The sequence below is a fragment of the Lolium rigidum genome, chromosome 4, assembly GCF_022539505.1.
Source record: "Lolium rigidum isolate FL_2022 chromosome 4, APGP_CSIRO_Lrig_0.1, whole genome shotgun sequence".
Classification (NCBI taxonomy): domain Eukaryota; kingdom Viridiplantae; phylum Streptophyta; class Magnoliopsida; order Poales; family Poaceae; genus Lolium; species Lolium rigidum.
Genome location: NC_061511.1, coordinates 158,314,926 through 158,321,653, shown reverse-complemented (window position 1 = coordinate 158,321,653; position 6,728 = coordinate 158,314,926). Strand labels below are relative to the sequence as shown.

The following is a 6,728-nucleotide window of genomic DNA, read 5'->3' as shown; positions in this document are numbered from 1 at the left end:
GTTGCGATATTATGTCTGAGTTTTTTCTTATACCTAAAGATATTTATGAGTCTTTAAGTCTTTGGGAACTTTCTGAGGGTGGAGAAGGAATATCGCTTGCCAATAATACCATTATATTACCCATTGGAGTAGCTGAAGGAGTGCATAGAAGAATCCTAGGAACGATGGTATCTACTGATTATCTTATCATTGAATGTGTATGAAAGGGACAAATCACACTTGGATGATCTCTGCTAAAAATCTTGAGAGAAAAAATATATGTGGGGAAAGGCGTCGTGACTCTCAGTTCCTCACGAGGCGGTTTTCATTCTTTCCCTAAGAGAAAGAGTAAAGGTAAGAAAGGTAGACGTAAGGCTTCTGCCACTAATAATGTTGATGCTTCTTCAGTTGAAAATACTTGATGCGAGCTCTTTTTCTGCGCCTAGCTGAAAGGCGTTAAAGAAAAGCACTCTTGAGACATAACCCATGTTTTATTTCTGTAACTATTCTTTTGTTGAGTCTTGGAAGTTATTACCTCTATAATAACCTCTCTTTATCCTTTTTATTTTGTTCTGTGCCAAGAATAGCCTCTAATAGGAAGAAAGTAAGATTTGGAGAAGTTGTTGTCCTAAAACAGATTCTATACTGCCACAAAAAAAATCATATTCCCAACCAGGATATCATTTTGAGCTGATAAAAATTATAGCATATGCCCCATGTTATTATCTAACTTTCGTTAGTTTTGCACATTTTGATTTGAGCAACAGAGGATTTTCGAAAAAATCGATATTTACCAGTTGTTCTGTTTTGAAAGATTTCTGCCACTATTTGCATTTGCCTCTTAATCTCTTTCTTTTTTAGTTCTTTTGAGAGAAAGATATTTTTGAAGAAGTTGCTGCAGTAGCTAATTTTTTAATGGATGTTTGACATATGTTAGAACTGGACCAAGTGGATTTGTTATTTTGATTGCACTAATGTTGCTAATGAAAATTGTGTGAAGTTTTGTATGAAGGAAGTTTTCAAGTGTAGGGAGAGAAGAATGATATAATGAGATGGAGTATGGAAAAAATCTCAACCTTTGGGATGCCCACGTCACCCCAAGAAATATCCAAGAGGTACAAGCGTCAAAGCTTGGGGATGCCCAAGGCATCCCCTTCTTCATCAACAAAGTATCATGTCATCTTTCAAGACGCTATATTTTTATTGCTTCATATGCTATGTGTTGTTGTTGGAGCGTCTTTATTTTTGTTTTTAGTTTTATTTTTATTTTGTTTGCTGTAGCATATTGTTGGATACCAGCATATTTATTTTGGAGAATGACACACTTTGTTTTAATTGCATAGAACACTCTAGTTTCACTATTATTGTTCTGCGATTGTTCTCTTTTCTAGTACTGCGTTTAGCTCTTGTTTTCCACTCGTATTTTGTTCAGAGATTGTTAGTTTTTTAGTTAGTTATGATTAGCTCTTTGGTCTTTATTGATTATTATCTAGCAGAGTTGTTTCAAATAAATTAATTGGTGTTGGAGACGAGTAAAATGTTTCATGCTTATAGTGATGCAAAAGGGAGCTTGTTTAGACTGTGGCATAGACCTTGGCATGTCATGTTGGATGTTATTTTAATCATATGCTTAGTAGTTATTGTTGTAGCATGATTTGTCTCAAATAGCTGAGAGTATTTAATGTGTCATTGAAAGAATCATGTGTTGTTTCCATCATACAAAGCATAATATTGTGATATTCTCCTTTGATGCTTTATTGGGTTAACTTGGCACATGCTTATATCATATTATGACTACAAATCAATCACCTAAAGTCTCTATGATCATTTATTTTTTGACTTGTAATATCACTTTATGCTTTGATTAATAATGTTTTGTCGCTATGCATGATTATGGCCATTATTTCTCTCTTAGTTGGTCGCTCCCAGTCTTTTGCTAGCCTTCGCATGTACTGAGTATGAGCTCTACTCGTGCATCCAACACCCAAAAACCAAAATTTGCCAATTGTGTCCACCATACCTACCTATATGTGGTATTTCACCACCACTCCAAAGTGAATTTCTTGTGTGCTACCTTTAAACATTCAAAAATTATTACTTGTTTTGTGTTTTGTTTTAGCTCATGAGGAAGTGTTAAATGCTTTATCATCTCTTTCATGTTTATTATGGCTTCACACTTTGACTAGCATGCATAGTGTTCTAGTCCTTAAGATTACAAAAATAGCAGGCGTGGGTGTCTAGCCCACTTAAATTGAACCAATAATCTAAATCTCCTAACACTATGTACTTGAAAAATCATGAACTTAGCTTGTTTAAACAAAGGAGAAGAGGAACTTTATTGTTCTCTCTATGGGAGCTGCTCTTGAAGCCATTAAACATGAAAGGATGATAGATCAATTGATGTCATTCGTTGACATAGACATACATACCTTTCAAAATATATTGTTAATACCTCTATTGTATTCAAAATAAAAAAGCTCTAGCAGATGAGTAATCTTGCTTCCCTCTGCATGAGGGTCTTTCTTTTACTTTTATGTTGAGTCTTCATCTTCTACCTTTATGCACTAATTAAGAGAGCATAGTTGTCATTCTGAGTATAATGTGCATAGTCCCAAAATTTATTATTGATTGTTTCATGATTATTTATTGCTTGTTCTCAAATTACTTGTATCTAGTCAACCTTTGAACTTTAAAGGTGTCCTGGCATTTATGTTTTTCTACTTCATAAAGGACAAGCTGAATACCACTTTGCTATGTTTTCACTATGCTAAAAAACAGACAGTTTCAGTGCACAATTATTCATGATATTTTGTTTTAGTTACTTCTCATGTTGTAACATAGTTGCTAAGTTCTATTACTATAATTATATCTATCATGCCTATGTTTAGAGTTCTTTGATCCCACCTCACAATGCTTTTACATTAACCTTGATCAAGATTGGCTTGGCTTCATGTCACCTCAAAAATTATTTTTGTTATCACTTACCTACTCGAGGACGACCAGGAGTTAAGCTTGGAGATGCTGATACGTTGCAAACGTATCTATAATTTTGGATGCTCCATGCTTGTTTTACACCAATTTCTATATGTTTTGTTTACACTTTGTTGCATATTTATGTATTTTCTGGAACTAACATATTGACAAGATGCCACCGTGCCAGTTCCCTGTTTTCTGTTGTTTTGTATTTCAGAAAAGTTGTACAGGGAATATTCTCAGAATTTGATGAAACAAAAGCCGAAGTTCCTATTTTATTGTAAAGAAGACGGAGTCCAAAGGAGAGACGGAGCTGAGCCAGGAGGTGGCCACACCACCCCGTGGCGCCCCTGGCCGCGCATAGGCATGGTGTGGGCCCCTCGAGCGCCCATCGGCCTCGCCCTTCCGCCTATAAATACATCTGATCGGGAAAAACCTAAATACCAAAGCCTCCATCCAAGAAAAGTTTCATCACGGCCGGCTTCGCCGACCCTAGCTAGGGAGGGTTCCGAAGCCCTTCCCGGCACCTTGCAGGAGAGGGAGATCGTCACCGGAGGCCTATACATCACCATGCCCGCCTCCGAAGTGATGCGTGAGCAGTTCATCTCTGGACTACGGGTCCACAGTATTAGCTAGATGGTTGTTTTCTCCAATTTATGCATCATGTTTAGATCTTGTGAGATGCCTATCATGATCAAGATCATCTTTATGTAATGCTACATGTTGTGTTTGCTGGGATCCGATGAATATTGAATACTATGGTTGAGATTGATTATATACTTGTCATATATTATTTGTGATCTTTCAAGCTCTCCGTTGCTAGTAGATTCTCTGACCAAGTATGTGCTTGTGACTCCAAGAGGGAGTATTTATGCCCGATAGTGGGTTCATGCCTCTATTAATCTGGGAGAGCGACAATAACTTCTAAGGTTGTAGATGTGTTGTTGCAACTAGGAGAAAACAACAATGCTTTGTCTAGGGATAATTCTATTGTTTACTTTACACACTTTTCTTAGTGCAATAATCGGTTGCTTGCAACTTAATACTGAAAGTGGTGCCGACTCTAACCTGAAGGTGGATTATTAGTAATACACGCAGTTGGATTACGGTCTATGTATCATGTTGTAATGTCAAAATAAATTTCATAGTAATCATCTTGTCATGTATGGTCTTTATTCTGTCAACTGCCCAGCTATAATTTGTTCACCCAACATGTTATTTATCTTTATGGAGAGACACCTCTAGTGAACTGTGGACCCCAGTCCTTTCTTTTACACTAAACACTTGTTATGTTTACTTACTGCAAGCATTGTTCTCTTTATTTCACTACAAACAAACATCTCTTTCCACACTAAGCGGTTAATCCTTTGTTTTCAGCAAAACCGGTGAGATTAGCAACCTCTCTGTAAGTTGAGCAAAGTATTTTGGTTGTGTTGTGTGCAGGTTCCACGTTGTTACTGACGCCGGTAGTGCGCCCTGCCAAAAGTCATCTAGCAACACCTTCAGAAGTGATTTCTTTCTCCTACTGGTCGATTAAACCTTGGTTTCTTACTGGGTAAAACTTGCTACTGTGCTCATCATACCTTCCTCTTGGGATTCCCAACGGTGTGCTCTGCACTCATCACCGCCCACTACCAGCCACTACACTACAACAGGACCCCCCCCCCTTAGCAATGTATCCATGCATTGCCTAATGTGTATATAAGCGTTGGTACCACCTACACCAACGGATTTTATATGCGTTGCCGTTGGTAGCGTTGCAAGGGTCTACAACAACATATATGGATGTGTTGGTAAACGGGATGATTAAGCGTTGTAAGATAGCAACGTATATAGTTCAAGCTTGACAACACTTCGTATGCGTTGGTGATTACCCTGTATGAATAGATTTTTTAAATGGGCGGTAAAATTATTACATAAGCTTAGAAGAGTTTCTAGATAGCTCGAACAATTAAAGTGAGTACATATTGCTAGCAACGACTATATGTTCAATGTTGAGTGTGCACCGTACTATAGTAAATGGAAATACCTCATATATTAAATCAACTTTGTAGCTTTACAAAGAACATGGTCCATTGAATACAAGATACGTATATCTAAAAATGACATTCTAAGACATGATGTAAAACTATCTGGTCATAGCTCTTTTCTCGAACTTGCTCTCAGCATGGTCTCAGCCATGCGTCTTCCATTTATTTTAGGAATCCACAAGAAAAACATAAATTAATATTCTTTATTGCAGCTCATTTTTGCAATCCCTCTTCTTTGCAGCTCCTATTGGTTTTCCCAGCTCACCTCACTCGCTGAGGACAGCGTATCCGGGAGTGCAATCTGCCTTGCGCTATCTTTTGACTAAACCTGTTGTAAGTTCATGAAGTAAAACATTAAATGAATATAGTATATAGTATATACAATAAAAAAATGTAGTTGCGTAAGCATTTTATTTTGACTAAACCGCTTATTGTTGACAGAGTAAATTATATACGGGCTGATATAAGAAAAGATGCAGCGGAGTAATTGGCTACCTTTTTTTTTTGTTATGCTGACTCAGTGTGTATCCTTCTAGAAGTGAAATTAGTAGCAAATCTCTAGAAAATACAAAAATAATTTATTCAGAAGTAGATAAAGCTAAGAAAAAAATGCACGTGAAACTAAATTTAATTTTTGCACACTTCAGCATGTATGTTACGACATGTGAGCTGCCTAAACTGATATATTTGAGGCCATAACAACTTCAGGACCAAAGACGATGCTTGTGCCTCTGCAGTTCCAGGTCGTACCACATATTATTATAATTTCATATAAGCACTTCTTATGTAAAAGCATGGCTTTATATTTATCATAGTTGCAACCAGAAAATACTTAGATCTATATCTCGTCTGAAACTGCACAAGCACAGGCATGGTGTCATCCGGAACGAACTGAAATTTCTGGACCAGTGTGTAAAGCTGCAAGTAAATATTACCTGACAAATACAACTATATAATACTGAATCTGGGAAGTTAAGTTACGATCAGAAGTCTCCTGTTTCTTCGGCCAACAAGTTACTCCATTGATCAGACCCGGAAGCTGCATCCCATTGACATCCATACACAAATCACTGAAGAGAAGATGAATTTGAGCTAATAAATTCTTTTGTTTACACATGCGTATAGCCAGCAGACTGAATCTGGTCTGTAAGATAATTCTTCTAATGCATATATGGGAAAGACCACAACTCTAGTCTGCGCATATAAAGTCGAAGAATCGCTGGTCTAGGCACATAATAAGATATGACTAACATTTATTTATCAGTTAGAAACCCCAGATAGGCATATATGGTAATCAACAACAAAACTGTCAAACTGATCAACCATAAAGACATGTGGATATTCAAAAAAAACTTGCATATCGCAGTAGCACCAACAATAGTGTAGAACCTACCATGCTGTAAAATTAAAGGGAACGGATCTTGTAGTAAAATTTTCAAAAGGTGCGCTAACCTGCAGGGCCTAGTTACCTGAACGTGTATATAGCTGCGAGTAAAGATTGCCTGATTAAGCTAGGTGAGGGCAGTTGTTGGTAGTTGGCACTCGTGGCAGAGACCTGTAAGCGAGCGGTCATGGATGAGGAACAAGAAAGGCAGGCGGCGCACAACACGGATCCAAAAAGCACACAACCTAATAAAATAATTAAGAACGGATGAAGGCAACCAACGACAGCAGATATTGGATGGCATAAAAAGAGCAATTGGAAGATCTCCATACCCGAACCTCCAGCAGTTCTGCCACACCCAG

General features: G+C 37.5%; 1 long non-coding RNA gene across 1 annotated transcript; it reads right to left on the bottom strand.

Moving 5' to 3' along the window:
- Positions 1-4,968: 4,968 nt before the first annotated feature.
- Positions 4,969-6,365, bottom strand: LOC124708704. Its single transcript, XR_007005277.1, has 2 exons — positions 5,918-6,365; positions 4,969-5,310 (listed from the first exon to the last, which is right to left on the bottom strand). It is a non-coding gene; the product is annotated as an uncharacterized LOC124708704 (long non-coding RNA).
- Between the last annotated feature and the right edge of the window lie 363 nt (positions 6,366-6,728).